The 14,665-nt window shown below is 50.3% G+C and overlaps 1 long non-coding RNA gene across 1 annotated transcript in view; it reads right to left on the bottom strand.

The window, feature by feature from the left end:
- Positions 1–4,003: 4,003 nt before the first annotated feature.
- Positions 4,004–14,665, bottom strand: part of LOC106898256 — a 29,403-nt gene continuing 18,741 nt past the window's right edge. The window contains exons 6-9 of the long non-coding RNA XR_001413903.1: positions 14,248–14,348; positions 13,793–13,900; positions 7,942–8,007; positions 4,004–4,043 (exon numbers count right to left, since the gene is read on the bottom strand). This is a non-coding gene — a long non-coding RNA (uncharacterized LOC106898256). The remainder of the gene's footprint in view (positions 4,044–7,941; positions 8,008–13,792; positions 13,901–14,247; positions 14,349–14,665) is intronic.

The raw sequence follows: 14,665 nt of genomic DNA, 5'->3' as shown, positions 1-14,665 counted from the left end.
CGCTCCGCTCCGGGGTGCAACAACCGCCGCAGCGGGGAGGTTCCGCCCGGCCGCCTCCCTGCTCCCCTTCCCGCACCCCCGCTCCGCACCGGCCCCTCCGGCTGCCGCCTCCGCTCTCGCCCCAGGCCCCGCAACACCCTGGCCCCAGCGACGTGGCGGACCCCCGTCCCTTAGCGGCGCGGCTCCCCCACCAACACTGTCCCCCCAACATGGCTCCCCCCGGGCCCAGCAGGGCCGCGGCGCAGTGGTTCCGTGCGGTGTCTGACCGCCCCTGGCCAGGCCGGCCTGCGGGCTGAGAGCCTCACCCCGCAATGTACACGGGCTGAGACTTGGGTAGTACTTTAGTCTCTGAAAGACAGTAAAATGGTGACGAAGGTGGGCAAATGAAGTGAAACGAAGTGAGCCGCTTGGTGAAAGTGCCAGCCAAGCCAGAGCACAGTGGTGACGAAGGTGGGCAAATGAAGTGAAGTGGGCCGCTTAGTGAAAGTGCCAGCCAAGCCAGAGCACTGCGGCCATTTCACAGAATCACAGAATCTTCTAGGGTAGAAGGGACCTTAAAGATCATCTTGTCCAACCGTCAACCCAACTTTGACAAAAATAGACACCTGCACAACAAACAAAAAGCAACACCATCACTAAACCATACCTCCCAGCACTACATCAACCTGTTTTTTGAACACCTCCAGGGATGGTGCCTCAACCACCTCCCCGGGCAGCCCATTCCAATGTCTGAGAACCCTTTCGGTGAAAAAACTTTTCCTAATATCCAGCCTGAACCTCCCCTGGCGTAACTTGAGGCCATTTCCCTGTGATGGCAGCAGGCATGGCCGGAGCTCCCCTGGTGTAACTTGAGGCCATTTCCCTGTGATGGGAGCAGGCCTGGCCGGAAGGGAGCGGGTCTGGCTGTCCCAAATGCAGGAGGACATGTGGTGTGGCCATCAGGGAGCAGCTGCCAACAGTGATTCGTGGTCGTGGATTGAGGCGCCTCCCGTGGGGAAGCACGAAAGGAGGACAGGGACCCATAGGCCAAGCCCAAGCCCGAGCCCGTTGGGGTCTGCCTGTGCACAAACTGCAGTGTTTCAGTCCGCGACTGCTGTACGTTCAACTGGGAACCTTGGAAAAAGGAGCGAAAAAGGCCCAGGCCTTTCCGTGTTGTGGTAGTGTGGAAAAATACTGCCGTCTTTTTATGGCATCACCTGTATTTTAAGATGAGAGACACAAGTGAATTGCCTGAAATAGCCCAGAGACCAAAGCCCCTGGACCGGTACAGAGGAGAGAACCAGACTTTTTTTTTTTTCAGTGACTGATTGCTTGCAGAGCAATTAGCTACTCTGCCTCAAGTTTGGATACCTAGGAACAAGCTCATACTATTACAAAAGTGTGTGTGTGTGAAATTATCCTCAATGGACGTGTAGCTGATGAAGCTGAAACTAAAATAGGCAGGAAAAAGAAAGCTAATACAATTTAATTTCAGTATCCCTCTTCTTTCCAGCAACACCTAAGCTGCAAAATGTATTTGGCTTAATTTTTTTTTTAATCCTGCGCAACTGTTACTAGCAAATAGTAACAGTTGTAAAAAATAGATTAAATTCTAATAGATGAAGAACAGTGTAAAAAATAGATGAAAATAGCGAAATTCTTTTACTGACATTTTGCAGCCAGAATATGAGGTTGTCCATGAAATCCTCCTTGATATACAAACTTCTAACTCTTCAAGCTCTGTTTTTTAAAAATTCTTTCCACTGTAGTAAGCTGTGGTCTTAAAAGTATTCAGACGTCGCCGTGGCCAGCTAATCACAGCCAACAGCAGAGAGAAAGCCTGGTTTCCTGATAACCCAAAGAGCCGAGCTCAGCGGAAGATAAAACTGAATCCCAAAGGCATGTTTGCCTCCACTGCATTGCAGGAAGAAATATGCTGCCAGGTCCCCTTATCTTGGCCATTCGATTATGAAAACTCTTGATCTTTTTCACTCATTTCTGAGCCTTCCGTCGGAGGAAGAAACGGGAGGGTTTATTTTATGGTTTCAGCTATCTTTTTCAAGTTCTTTCAGTATCTCGCTGCAATTACTGCTGTCAGAGTTCCCTGTGAGTCTTTCACAGCTGCTGCTGGGCCACGTGAGCCAAGCAGTCAGACAGGTGGGGATTAGAGAAGCTGTGCTTGATGCCCAGGTGATACATAAGACTCTAAGCCAAATGATTAAAATAAAACTCTGGAAATGCATTCGGTTTACGGGGCTGAGTGTGATCTATTCAGGGTCGTTTATAAACCACTGCAAACCAATGCAGAATATCAGGGGAAAAGGATGATCCAAGGCAGGATCAAGACCCGTGTTCACCACGGGGTGATCAAGACCCCTTGAATTTCTTCTGTGCTCTGATGAGCTGCGATGTCTCTAATTACGGTGTTACTGAGAACGATTGGCCAGTTCAAAACCTTCAATCATACTTTCAGTGATTACAGACTTAATTAGTGCATGTTAGCCCAAGTGTCATCTATTAAAGGAGCTGTGCTCATTAAATAGGATGGTAATTACTCCAGCTGCAAAACAATTACGGAAAAAATCATAGGTTAAAATAAAAATCTCACAGAGTCTTTGACAACCGCGTTATCTCAGTCAATGTCCTTGCATCACACACATTTATGCCGAATGATCTCTGTTAGGTTTGTCACGGCTTTCATGCTGATGCCACATTTCGGCAGACTCCTCTAACCTTCCCTCCTCCCTCCCTGCAAGCTGACATTTGGACTTGGGGCGATTAATTACTGTAACTCCCCCTTTTAGTAATGGCAGTGACTTGGAAAAGCTCAGTGCCCAGGCCAAGTGCTCTGTGGGTGTAAATCACTAATTTTCAGGAAACCACTGTGATCCATCCCAAAAAGGGTATGGGGAGGGTTTTGCTGACATCCAATGCAGTATTTTGGAGGTGTTCTTCTATTGTATATTCTGATATATACATTCAGAGAGATGTTATGTGTGAGAAACTTCTCCCGACATGTCTCAGGGCTCAGGCACATGCCACAGCCCGTGCTGGAAGGTGACCCAAGCACTGGGGGCCTGGGGCACCTCCCTTGGGCACCAGCCCTGCCAAGGCACCTGGCAGAGTGTGCTGTCGTGCCCGCAGCTACAGTAACTGCCTCGATTCATGGTTATACCAAAGAACACCTCCTTGCCAGCTGAGAAATTAGGGCTGCCTTCACCTCTGCAACGGCGCATTTGCAGGGCTGTGGGTCATCCAGCGTGGTGCCCACCCCAGAGCTGAGCTGGGCTGAGTTTTACAAGACAGGCCCAAACTGTGGCCAAAGCTGGCCATTTCCCAAGACACTGGGAAATTTCCTCCCCATTTTCACAGGAGATAAAAAGAGGCAGAACCATGCTCATGTAGGGTGCTGGACCCAGGGTGACAGCACAGCTCGCCAGTACCCCGGTGTGCAGCCAGCCTCTGCTACACGGTGTACTCCACGCCAGCCAAAATCAGTGCTAAGAGCTTCAGGTGTTGATTAGAAGCCCAGATAGTTGACACAGACTATGGGGTGCCCCTAAATGCTGCTCCCTCTAGGAGCAGAGGAGGCAGGGGTGAGCCACCTGGCGTGTCCCCGAGAGGTCCCCGCATTGGTGGGATGCGGTGGATTTTGGGTAGCTTGTGGGCAAACAGGGCTTAACTGTGCTATAAGCCTGAGCTAGCAGTGCTGGAGGAGAGCAGGGATGATGGCCAGTCCTCAGGAACAAATGGCCAATACACCTCTGGAGAAACCACATGGAGAAGCAGGGACACCAGGACAAGAAGGCACTAGAGGGAGCCTGAGCATAACAGATCCCACTCTGGGCTCAAAGTGGGAGCACTGGTCCCTGAGAGGGAGAAGGGACATCTCCAGGGAATGACAGCAAAACACACAGAAGTTTCCCCCTTGACCTGGTATCGTACCTGGCTGTGGGGTTTTTTCCCTAACATCTTTTACAATTTTCTTAAAGACTTGAAGAAATAGTTTTGTTTATAGAAAGTACCTGTCTGCCACTGTGCGGGGGACAGCTGGCTCTGTGCATCTGCAAGAGACGGTAAGAAAAAAACCAGTGTCAACCGGTGGCAATCGTCAGACAGGCAGCCTCAAGAGAGCAGGAGTTCTTGCAAGGCAAGGGGGAGCAGAAGTGCTGATCCCCGGCTGTGGGTATCCCGACAGGATGGGGAGCCAGTGTGGCACAGCCCACAAGTGGTCTTGGACTGATGGCAGGGACACGGGAACAGTAGCCGAGGCCTGTGTGCTCCACTAGGTGTGCTCCAGTTAGCACCAGTTAGGAGAGCTGGGGCACTGGAAGAGGCTGGAGAGCTGCAGTCTTTTATTTTCCTCAGCAATATTTTCACTGTATTGGCTTTGGACAAGGAATAGGGTCACTGGCTCATGATCTAGTTGTCTGAATCTCCCCCTGCCACCACTGTCACCAAGGATCAGTGCAAAGAGCCAGAGTCTCTGGGTTAGGTACAGATGGGCACCGGTGCTACGGTGGGGCAGGGACTGGGGAACAAACACTTTGCACTGGTGTTTAGCTGCCGTGGGGAGATGGATGTGTTTGTTCCAAGCAAAGCAGATCTTTTACAATGTTTGCACTGGGCCAAAAGTTGCTTTCAAGAGGGGTAATCAAGCTTGACCCAGCAGAAATCAGAGGAGCAACCTGGGTGAGCCCGGACCATGGACAAAAGGAAGGACAAGTTACAGCAGCTCCATCACTCCTGCCTGCCCTTGGAGGCTTTCATTCCTCCACAGAGACCATCCCTCAGACCAGCCCAGACCCTCTGCACATCCTCCATGAGTGTGTTCCTGTAAGAAGCTTCCCACCACAAAGGCAGGAGGAAAAATCAGGCAGCAGCCTGCAGTACAGCTGTGACCTTTCTCTCCAGGCCTGCCACCTCCTCCCACTCTCCCCAGAGCTGGCACTACTAACAACTGGTTTCCTCTTGTTATTTTTCCACCTCCGCTCCTTCCTCCAGAGGGGAGGCCATGCTGGTGGCCCACGTACTGATGACTCATAGGCTGGGACCCACTAGGAGCCAGCTAAGCTTGGCCAAACTTAGTAACATCTCATTTTCCATTGCCTACACCCTGAATGTGTCTTCTGGCTGGGGTTGTCACTGGAGACCTTCTCCAGTCACCTGGAGGGTCAGGGAGGACCAGCTCAGTTGTGTTTCCTTTAAGTTTTGGCAATCCAGGAGCTGGGCTGAGATGGAGCAGCCCTTGATGCAGGTAAATTCCTCTTTGGTGAGTGTTCATCCAGCTTGCTGATAGCTGAAAACCTCAAGATGTTCTGGACATCAAAGAGGGCTTTTCAGGCTTGGGAAATGTGTAAATAAAGACGTATCTAGAGGACTGCATAGCAGTTGCATTTTTCTGGAGGCATTTGAATGATTTGAAGGGAGCTTAGAGGTTTAAAAGCCGATTCCCCCGTGTCAATCGGCGTGGTCCATCTGGCTGGATGTCCTCAGATCAACAAATGACAACTGTAAGCACTCAACCGAGCCTGGGGCACCTGCAGGGTGGGGAAGGATGGTCCGCAAAAGTGGAGGTGCTGCCGTGGCTGGAAGCTGGGCATGGAAAATAGCTGGATGATGACCAGGGCTACCAAGAGGCTGCGCTGGGCCAGCAGCAGATGAGCAGGCGGAGCACGGAGACTTGTCTCCTGGGCAGCTGCAAGCCCATCCAGCAGGACCACACGGCTCCGTGCGGGGTTGTGTGTCGGAGATAACGCCAGGAAGGGAGCAGTGCTCAGCCCACGCTTATGGCTGTAATGGGATTTTTCCAGCACACTCGGTGCCCCGGTAACGGAAAAGGAAGCTCGCCTGCCGCTTCCCAAGGCCGGGGTGACCGTGCGCAGCCGAGGTGACACCTGCTCAACCCGTGCTTCCCAACAGCCCGGCTGTTCGGAAGGAGTGAGCAGATCTGCAGGCACAGCGTGCAACGGAGCAGCTGATCGCTGCGGGGAGGAAGCACACGGAGGCGGCTGGGAGAAACGGAGAGGGCTGACCTAAATAGATGCTGAGCTAATTTATTCATTCCTCTGCTTTATTATTTAACGTGACTTCGAAACAGCTCGGGACTTCTGGTTCCTCTCGGCTCCGCTGCTGACGTTGGGATGGGGTTATTTTTGACCTGATTTTTTGCCTCCGTCGTGCTGAAAAGCGTGGCACAGCCTTGCTCAGCACCCTGCTCTGCCCTCAGGTGGGCCGGGCGCACCGTGGGAGAGCTCCAACCACGGCCGCTTTCTAGCCAGGAGCACAGGAAGGACTTATTTTAAGTTACTCTGAGCTTTTGCTTCACCTCCCGCCTGGGAAGGTGTTCAGATTTTGGCCTGCTTTATGCATTGTTAATAGGGAGCTTTATCTCCAGTTTAGCTGGCGAGAGGATTGGTGAGTTCCTACAGCACGAGGCAGCCTCCAGCCTCCGCCGACGTCTCTCCCCCCGGCAGGCTGCCAAACGCAGCCCCAGGCTCTGCAGCACGGGGGCTTTCAAGGATAAACCTGGAGCCTGCCTCGCTCCCAGCCGGCCCCCACTCCCCTCAAATCCCAGCAATCCCCTGAAACACCGTCTGGGAGGAATTTATTACGAGAAGGACACAGAGCCCCAGCTGTTCAGGCTGCAGTTCACCCCACCGCCGGCTGCACGTGTCCTCTGCGAGCCCACGGCACGTTTTAGCACTGCTGAGGCTTAAAATCCACAAGCTGGAGAAAAAAAAAATAAAAAAATCGATGCCTGCGCAGGTTGTCTAAAGCCATGCACCATTTCTGTGCAGGCACAAGGGCGTATGGACAGAGCTGCTCCTGCATGAAGTGGCTGCTCACCAGGATTCAAACCATACGGCACCCAATTTGCACCACGCAGGGCCCTTTAATTTTGTTTTTCATTAGCATTCGCCACTCTATGTATACATTTAGGACCGTGTTATACCCAATTACCCAGCACCTCTGTTATGATTTTTAAAAAGCTTGTTTCCTTAAAGATTTCTAAGCAGTAAAACGAGCCCTGATGCTATTTAGCTCAGCAGCAAAGGCATTTCAGCTCATGCCGCCTTCACATTGCTGGAGAGTTTCGTGATGTTGTTGCTGGGGGTGGGATAGTGCAAATTAGCAGAAATGAAGCAGTTAACGAGGCTGCAAGGAGGCTTGAGGCACTGATGGGAAGCAGCCGGGCGTGGGGCTGTGAAGGTGGGTGCTGCTCTGCCTGGCACAGCCAGCCCCTTCTCCTGCCTTAGCTGGCTAAACTGGGGACAGTGCGGATGCTCGGGAGGGTCCCATCCTGCCAACCCACAGGGCACGCACTGTGTCAGGCTTTGACCTGAAGGGTTTTGATGGTTTTGGTTTTAATTTTTAATATAAAATTACATACTGTTTAGATATGCTGGTCTGAGTGCTCTGCGAGGCCAAAAAGAGAATGAACGTGTAATGGACAGAGACATTGAAGTGATTTGAAGTTCCTCTTTTCCTCCCTATATCCTGAACCGGAGTTTGGTGGATTTTCCTAATGAGGACAGAAAGGCATTAAGCCATCCCTGACCCTCTGGGGGTCAGGGTTTTGATGCCTGTGCCTTAACTGCATGGCCCTGATTAGGAAGGAGTTAAGGCTGATTGAGCGTCACCCTGGGATTTAGGATCTGTTAGGTGGGCACAACTTCTGCCCTTCTTCGTGGTGGCAAGGGGCTGCAATAGAGGGGAGAATCCTTTAATGAACCTGCCCACTGGTTTTGGAGTGGGCAGCAGGCTGGTGTTCAGCCTGGAGGACCTGGTTTGGCTGCTGGCTTGCCTTTATCTGCGTGGTGAGGATTATTGGGAAGCCGTGTTGACAAAGGCTGTGGCTAAAATGGAAAATGAACTTCCACACAAAGATGGCTTGTTTGTGCAAAGCGGAGAAGGAATAAAGAGGCTGCCAAAAAAGCTGACATTAAACCCACTGCTTACCTGCAGCTCATCTGATACCATGACTGAAACCTTTCATTTGCAGCAACCTAATCCAAGATGTTCTTTCTGTAAAGCAAGAAAGTAGGTTATTGCTCAAGTGGAGCTGGGGAGGGGGAAGGAGATAAGCAGGCCTGATCCTGCCCTTTGAATGTGGCTGGAACCTGAGGTCACAGCCCCATTTGGGGGTTTTGGAAAGAGCTTGCATGCAAACCCTTTCCAAACCTTAGGCAATTCCCCAGTTTCTAGCACCAAGGGCATTTCCTAAGATGCTTGCTCAAGTTTAATAATTTTCTAAGGAACAGCTGATTCTGTCAATATGGTGGCATCCTCATGGATTTCACGGATGTTGGCAGAGCAGGATATGGCCCAATGTGGTCAGCCTCGCTCTTACAGCTCCACCAGCAAAGCCCCAAAAGTTTGATAGTCTCAGAAGCAGAAGGAGCAGTCTTGGGCATGTGGCCAAACTGCTGCCAAGGAAAATGCACGGGATCCAGTCCAGTATGGGCATCAGTATCTGCTGCTCCCAGGACTTCACCTGGTTTGTCTTATAAGGTATGGATTGGAGCTGTTTGCCTGCCAGAGATGGAAGAAGAGCAGCAGGAGGCTGAACTATTATGTTTCTAAGCATTTACTTAAAAAAATCTCCATTCCTAACTACCTAGTGCAGAGAAGTCAATATGATGGTGAGTCAGGTCCTAATTTCTGCAAGCAGGTGGTGCTCCCCTGCACCCCAATGCTTTCCTGTGGCCGGATGGCCTGTTCCAGCTGCCGGGCTGTCTTGGCTTTCCTGGGGCGCAGAGAAAGCCGCACGCTTTGCTCAGCAGCAGTGAAACTCACCCCTCTGCAGCACCAAGCAGATCCAGCACTATTTCTTTTCTTGTCTTTAGAAGAGCACAAAATCACCTGGCTGCAGCTGCTGCTTGATTTTTAGGGTCCAGCATCTGCTGCTTGATTTTAGCCATGGTTTTGTACCAGGATCTTTTCAGATTAAGAAATCATACTGCCATCAAAACCACTAAGGCAGATCCCTCTTGGTGAGCTCCATGCACGCTCTCAGGGCTTCCTACATTCAGCCCGTCTCTCTTGGAAAGCTGCTTCTTATCCTGGGTGGCAGAGATAGGAAGTTCCACAAACACTGTCCTCTGATATTAAGGATATAAATTATTGAGCAGCCCAGCAGCACTGCCCTTTCACAAGGTCAGTGCTGAGAAATGTCTGACACCCTCTTTTGCCCATCATTCAAATGAAAACCTGATCGTACCACAGCTGCATGGGAAGGGGCTGGGATTGGTGAAGAGGTCTGTTGCAGAGTCCACAATTGCTGCTATGAAAACTTGCATTTTAATGCCACTTTCTAGATAGCTTTTTGCTGTGTTTCTCTGAGCCCCAGCCCAGTGCAGACCACTGCATGTGCTGTGCCTGGGACGTTTTACTGGTTTAAATAGTGCCTGTGCCCAACCTGTTCTGGAAAGAGTGCTTAAGGCCACTGATTTCAGCCTGACACCAGCTGCCCTGCAAGGAAATGGCCTTTATTAGGGAGATAAGATAATATGGGCTGTGGCAACACTTCCATCAGCCCCACTGGCATCCCAACTCCCCGATGTGCAGATGGGGGCATCTGTGTAGACAAAGGTTTGCTCTGAGTACCGGCAATAACCAAGCTGGTCCCCACAGGAGTGGATGTGCTGGGACACAGGACTGCTGAACAAAGGAGAAGCACAACCCTCCCCTCTTGTATCAGCCTCATCTCAAGCAGTCATTTGTATTAAGGATGGCCTGATTTATAACTTGGCTGGGATTAAAACACATTTCCTTCCACAGTGATTTTATCCAGGCTTTTCAAACCACTTCATGAACTCCAATAAATCCTTAGGAAGTCTCTGGCAGGTGGATGCCTTTAAATCTCCGTTATACCCTTGGCATTTGGCAAACTTGACACATCCAGCCTGGCTAAGATCTGGGGGCAGGTGATCTTCAAGCATTTTCCACTAAAGCTCCAAATCTGAAGCCTCTTTCAAATGTTTTAATGTAAGAAATCAGGCTATAGTGGTACAGAGTTGGGAAGGAGATGCAGGACAGATCCCAGGAGTCCTTCCTCTCTCCAGGCATCCGAAACACCTCTCCTTTCCCCCCTACTCTGCGTCATCATGCTGCCACCCCTTCAAGAGCAGAAGGATGCCGAAAAATTACAGCTAAAGCTTTTTCTTGTCTGCTCCGGCCACCTCAAACAACCTTCTGTTCAGATGGAAGCACTGAAGCATTTCTTAAAACAGCTCTTCCTCCTGCCATTAAATATTTAAGAGAGGAGCACTGGGGGAAACCATGTGCTTTTACCGAGGCAGGACGACACAGTCCTGGGAACCACGGAGAGCCCGATTGAAATAGTAATGAGATGGCAGGTGCTCACAAAGCACAGCTCAATTTTAGCCTCCCAATTGCCTCCCCTTGCTCCCTGCAGCATCCCCAGCATCACATCTGCATCCTAACAGCTCCCACACTGGCCCCAACGGCTGAACAAGCACCGAGGATCTGACCCAGCATCACCTTCCCACAGGTGCCCACTGGGGAGCTGCCTGGGGTGGGAAGGCAGGCAGGGGGACCGTTGTGTGCTCTGGGAGGCCATCCCTGCATCACAGATCCACTCAATGAAACCATATTGACCTGGAAACCAAGTGCTTGTCAAGCCTGATGGGAACGCAGCGGTGCCCGGGCAGGAGCAGAGCATGTGGCAGCCCCAACTGCCAGGGGGTCACGGCATCCCCACCAGCTGCTTTGTCTCCTCATCATCACCTTCCCTGCTCTGCCTTATTTTGTTGGGGTGGAGGGTGGCAGAGGGAGGGTGTTGGTGAGTCGCTGTGCTTTGCAGTTGCTGTAGCAACTGTGGTGTCTCTGGCGGCAGGAGCACACGTTTCCTGCAGCCAGCCAGAGTCTGTGCTGGCTACTTGCAAGCAGATTATTTTTTTTTCCCCTGTTAGAAAAAAAGCCTCCCTCTGCCCCCCCCATCAGCAACCAGAGCCCAGGAGGTGCTGCTGAGGCAGCAGCAGAGGCACGGTGTGGCCCACATGCTGAGCCCCAGAGGGATGCTGCTGCATCTTCCTGCTCCTGGGCCATCTTCTGCACATGAGTCAAAGCCTCAGCACCTCCTTCAGACCCTCTGCTCCCCGTGGGCTCCTTGGCAAGGACAACCTTTCCCTAATCCAGTCTCAAAGGCAGGGTGAGTTGCTGCAGCATCCAAAGCTCCTCCCCAGGGCAGCTCAGACCTGAATTCATTTCCACGTGAATCAGAGCATCTGTTTTGGGGGGGAGGGATCAGTCTGGATCAAAACACTCTCAGCAGCAGAGGATCAGCAGAAGCTTAGCCAAGTTACTTCCCTGATTCATGACTTTTAAATAATAGAGCCTTTTTTACAGGCTGGATTCACAGGGTGCCCATTTCCAGCCATCTTATAAGGCTTTGCCTCCTAAATCCCATCACTCCCCCATTTCCACCACCTTTGTACACCACAAGCCATGGAGCTCCTTGAGCCAGCCCTCTAAATGCTCTGGTGCCTCTTCTGCAAGCCTCAGCAACTTGGCCATAGCACTGACGTTTAGCCTTGAAGCACGTTGCTCCAGTGTGCCACCCTTCTGCCAGGACTGTTCTTTGGTCACGAGCCACTGCAGGTACCCACATCTATTTGAAGCCCATCAGCCTGGTTTGGGCTCCACCCTGTACATGTGATTCATCTCTCTTTTCCTCCAGAAATGTGACTTTACGTTTCAAATAAAGCATATACTGCTGGCCTCTGCCCAACACATCCAAGAGTTCACATGAGCTGGTAGATAGGCAGGAGAAGAAAGCAAACAAAACTTGGCGCTAACCCTTCAGCGTTGCTCACCACCCATGGCTCTGGGTTTCATCTGGTTTGGTTTTGTTTGCAGAACTAAGCCCCAGCCTTGCACAGATGCAGAGACCTGCCCTGCTATTCCAAAGGTGACGAGCTCTGATCCAGCCTTTTCACCACCGGCCTTTGGGAGGGCTGTGGCTGTTGCCAGAGAGGGCAGGAATTGCAAGTAGGGTTGTTCTTCACGAGAGGGGGAGGCAAAAAGGGAGTTGCTCCCACCTTTAGAGTCCATCCTCTAAGCATTTCCTGGTGAGAACCAACCTACCTACCTTCTTTTCTTCCTCAGGTGGTCAGCTGTTGTCATCCAAACTAGGTTTTTTTCACCCCAATCATCACTCTACGTGCCATTTCTTAGCTGGCATTTTCAGGGCTGTGGCTAGAGCTTTACGTTCCCTGGGAAGTTTTCTTGAAGAACAGGTTGGCCAGTTGGGGAATGTTTCATGGCTATTTTCAGCCTGGGACGTTTTCCCTTTTTTTCTTCAAAGGACAACAAAAAACCTGTCAACAAGTCACAAAAGAGTGATCTCAGTCTAAAATACGAGCCCTGGCACGGGAGGGCATTTGACTCAGAAGCCACTTCCCATCTTTGGAGACTTGAAGTATGTTCCACTTCGTCATCCCGAAGGTCTTTAAATGCTTATAAAAACAGAGTTTATTTATCCGCAGTCAGAACAGCCTATCTATTATCTTGAAGGCTGAATTCAGAAAGTTTCTTCAGAAATTTATTGGTTTCATTCCTACCAGTCTGAACAGAAGTTTTCCACAGAGTCTGTCAAAATACAAATGTCTCAATTCCAATTTCCTTCAGTCTTTAGCAAGACATCACATTAATTGTGTTAAAAAGCACTTTTATTAGTTACTGAGAAAGCAGGAGCCTGGCAGCTCTTTTTGACCACTAGCTATTCACTTTTGTGAAGTCTCCTTTAACAGTGGTTTCATCTAATGCAGTGGTTTTCTCCACCAGCAAACTCAGCAGTGCCTGGAGCCAAAGGGACCAGCTCCAGGCAAGGATTATTGGCTTCGGGTCTCAAGGGCTCCTACTGATGCTTGGGCAAAGCCTTTCTGTCCCCCTCAAGGCTTCTCACATCCCCACCATCAGAAAAAATGGAGCAGTGGAGGCACATGGTCAGCCTGAGGCCAGGGAGATCCATGAGAGCAGGCATAAATATATACAGATTGGGGCAATTTCTTCTACACCTGTGGTGCTTTCAAGAGGACTTAGGGAAAGATCTAACAGCTTGTAGAAGCTTTGGTTTTGTCTGATTTTGTGTATGGCTTGGTTTCGGCCAACAGCTCAACCTAGCGATAATGTGACATCTACTTCATAAGGGAAAGATGGTCATGAAAAAAGCCAGCAATTCCCAGTCCTGCCCCAATTTGATCTCCATGGGATGCTCTGGGATTACTCCTGCCACCATTTGGTCACACTGGAGCTGTGCAGGCAGCCAGAAACCCAAACTTCCCACCTGATTCCTCACATCAGGCCTCCCAACTTCCTTTATTCAACACCAGAGCACACAGAGCAGGACACCCACTGCGTGTCTCAGCACATCAGCCAGCTGGAGGATGCCCACAGTTCCCTACCATACAAGCACCATGGGGAGGTACAACTAGGTTGTTAGCATTTAATGGAAAAACTCAGCTCTACTACATATTTGCTGTTGTCCCATTCTAAACAAGGTGACAGACATTAAGTGGCATTAAATGACAAAAATCGAGGTTGGACTTTCCCTCCTGGCATTTTTTTTCAGAGCCCCCAATACCACACCAAGCTGAGTCCCCGCTTATGCTTCAGCTCTGAAAAGACTTTAAGGAGTCCCAACACACACACACACACAATCCTGTGGAAGAAGCCAGTCCTCTGATAATTGAGATCTTAATACTGAAAGACTGAGCAGGTTTCCCTCAGCTGTCACAGCTTGGCCATGGAGAGCTTATGAAAAGAAAATATATAAATTGAGACTTACTTGAAATAGCCAGCAGGTCGAAACCTGGAGATTTCTGGAAGCAGCCATGCTGGGAAGGAGCACTTGTTAACCAGCTGGTTATAAAACCCCTCTTATGGTCATGTCTTGCTGTAAATACATAATCATAGAATCACAGAATGGTTAGAGTTGGAGGGGACCTTAAAGATCATCGAGTTCCAATCCCCCTGCCAGGGGATTGAACCCCTCTAGGGATGGGGCAGACACACCTTCTCTGGGAAACCTGTTCCAGGGTCTCACCATCCTCACAGTAAAGAATTTCTTCCTAATATCTAATCTAAATCTCCCCTCTTTCAGTTTAAAACCATTACTCCTTGTCCTATCACTGCACTCCCTGATAAAAAGTCCCTCCCCCAACGTTTCAAGTTGCAAATATTGGCAGGGCTGGTAGGATTGCACCCATCCATCTCCAGAATCACCTCCATATGCACACTCACCCCATCATCTTCCAGCTGAACACATGCAGACACTTCGTGTACAAGGATGGCCAGGACAAGCACAAGTGAGAGCCCGAGATACGTCGTCAGCAAAGATGTTCCTGCAAAAATTGTTTGTTGGACACTCAGGTACCTGTGGAAAGATCCACTGGTCAACAGAAACCCAGAGAAATGAGCTTTCAGACAGGAGGAAAAGCTTTGCCACCCAAAAAGCCCATCCCAGCTCTTCTCAAAACCCTCTTTGATCCACCATCCGCTTGAGACAAACTCACCTGGGGAAAATTAATTCTCTTAGTCTTGAGGATGGCTATCTGATTGCCAAATCTTACAGCTCTGGGAGGCATGAAGCATCTGAAGATATTTTGATAGAAAAATACATTCTCAACCTCCCTTGCTATCAGAGTGCCCCAGAGGATCT

The sequence above is a fragment of the Calidris pugnax genome, unplaced genomic scaffold, assembly GCF_001431845.1.
Source record: "Calidris pugnax isolate Ruff unplaced genomic scaffold, ASM143184v1 scaffold407, whole genome shotgun sequence".
Lineage (NCBI taxonomy): Eukaryota > Metazoa > Chordata > Aves > Charadriiformes > Scolopacidae > Calidris > Calidris pugnax.
This window is presented reverse-complemented; position numbering and strand designations above follow the sequence as displayed.